Here is a 3,035-nt window from a genome sequence, read left to right on the forward strand (position 1 = left end):
TTAGATTAATATTATATACAGATTATTATATAGAGATGTGTGTCCTCTATATACAGTAATATTAGATTATTATATAGAGATGTATGTCCTCTATATACAGTAATGTTATATTATTATATAGAGATGTATGTCCTCTATATACAGTAATATTAGATTATTATTATATAGAGATTATTATATAGAGACGTGTGTCCTCTATATACAGTAATATTAGATTATTATATAGAGATGTATGTCCTCTATATACAGTAATGTTATATTATTATATAGAGATGTGTGTCCTCTATATACAGTAATATTAGATTATTATATAGAGATGTATGTCCTCTATATACAGTAATGTTAGATTATTATATAGAGATGTATGTCCTCTATATACAGTAATGTTATATTATTATATAGAGATGTGTGTCCTCTATATACAGTAATATTAGATTATTATATAGAGATGTATGTCCTCTATATACAGTAATATTAGATTATTATATAGAGATGTATGTCCTCTATATACAGTAATGTTATATTATTATATAGAGATGTATGTCCTCTATATACAGTAATGTTATATTATTATTATATAGAGATTATTATATAGAGATGTGTGTCCTCTATATACAGTAATATTAGATTATTATATAGAGATGTGTGTCCTCTATATACAGTAATATTAGATTATTATATAGAGATGTATGTCCTCTGTATACAGTAATGTTATATTATTATATAGAGATGTATGTCCTCTATATACAGTAATATTAGATTATTATTATATAGAGATTATTATATAGAGATGTGTGTCCTCTATATATAGTAATGTTAGATTATTATATAGAGATGTATGTCCTCTATATACAGTAATGTTAGATTATTATATAGAGATGTATGTCCTCTATATACAGTAATGTTATATTATTATATAGAGATGTGTGTCCTCTATATACAGTAATATTAGATTATTATATAGAGATGTATGTCCTCTATATACAGTAATATTAGATTATTATATAGAGATGTATGTCCTCTATATACAGTAATGTTATATTATTATATAGAGATGTATGTCCTCTATATACAGTAATGTTATATTATTATTATATAGAGATTATTATATAGAGATGTGTGTCCTCTATATACAGTAATATTAGATTATTATATAGAGATGTGTGTCCTCTATATACAGTAATATTAGATTATTATATAGAGATGTATGTCCTCTATATACAGTAATGTTATATTATTATATAGAGATGTATGTCCTCTATATACAGTAATATTAGATTATTATTATATAGAGATTATTATATAGAGATGTGTGTCCTCTATATACAGTAATGTTAGATTATTATATAGAGATGTATGTCCTCTATATACAGTAATGTTATATTATTATATAGAGATGTGTGTCCTCTATATACAGTAATATTAGATTATTATATAGAGATGTATGTCCTCTATATACAGTAATATTAGATTATTATATAGAGATGTATGTCCTCTATATACAGTAATGTTATATTATTATTATATAGAGATTATTATATAGAGATGTATGTCCTCTATATACAGTAATGTTATATTATTATTATATAGAGATTATTATATAGAGATGTATGTCCTCTATATACAGTAATGTTATATTATTATATAGAGATGTGTGTCCTCTATATACAGTAATATTAGATTATTATATAGAGATGTATGTCCTCTGTATACAGTAATGTTATATTATTATATAGAGATGTATGTCCTCTATATACAGTAATATTAGATTATTATTATATAGAGATTATTATATAGAGATGTGTGTCCTCTATATACAGTAATATTAGATTATTATATAGAGATGTATGTCCTCTATATACAGTAATATTAGATTATTATATAGAGATGTATGTCCTCTATATACAGTAATGTTATATTATTATTATATAGAGATTATTACATAGATATGTATGTCCTCTATATACAGTAATGTTATATTATTATATAGAGATGTGTGTCCTCTATATACAGTAATATTAGATTATTATATAGAGATGTATGTCCTCTATATACAGTAATGTTAGATTATTATATAGAGATGTATGTCCTCTATATACAGTAATGTTATATTATTATATAGAGATGTGTGTCCTCTATATACAGTAATATTAGATTATTATATAGAGATGTATGTCCTCTATATACAGTAATATTAGATTATTATATAGAGATGTATGTCCTCTATATACAGTAATGTTATATTATTATATAGAGATGTATGTCCTCTATATACAGTAATGTTATATTATTGTTATATAGAGATTATTATATAGAGATGTGTGTCCTCTATATACAGTAATGTTATATTATTATTATATAGAGATTATTATATAGAGATGTGTGTCCTCTATATACAGTAATGTTATATTATTATTATATAGAGATTATTATATAGAGATGTGTTTCCTCTATATACAGTAATATTAGATTATTATATAGAGATGTGTGTCCTCTATATACAGTAATATTAGATTATTATATAGAGATGTATGTCCTCTATATACAGTAATGTTATATTATTATTATATAGAGATTATTATATAGAGATGTGTGTCCTGTATATACAGTAATATTAGATTATTATATACATATTATTATATAGAAATGTATGTCCTCTATATAAAGTAATGTTATATTATTATATAAAGATGTGTGTCCTCTATATACAGTAATATTAGATTATTATTATATACAGATTATTATATAGAGATGTGTGTCCTCTATATACAGTAATGTTATATTATTATTATATAGAGATAATTATACAGAGCTGTGCGCCCTCTATATACAGTAATGTTATATTATTATTATAAAGAGATGTATGTCCTCTATATACAGTAATGTTATATTATTATTATTATATAGAGATGTGTGTCCTCTATATACAGTAATATTAGATTATTATATACAGATTATTATATAGAGATGTATGTCCTCTATATACAGTAATGTTATATTATTATTATATAGAGATGTACGTCCTCTTTATACAG

Source organism: Mixophyes fleayi, chromosome 5, assembly GCF_038048845.1.
Source record: "Mixophyes fleayi isolate aMixFle1 chromosome 5, aMixFle1.hap1, whole genome shotgun sequence".
Lineage (NCBI taxonomy): Eukaryota > Metazoa > Chordata > Amphibia > Anura > Limnodynastidae > Mixophyes > Mixophyes fleayi.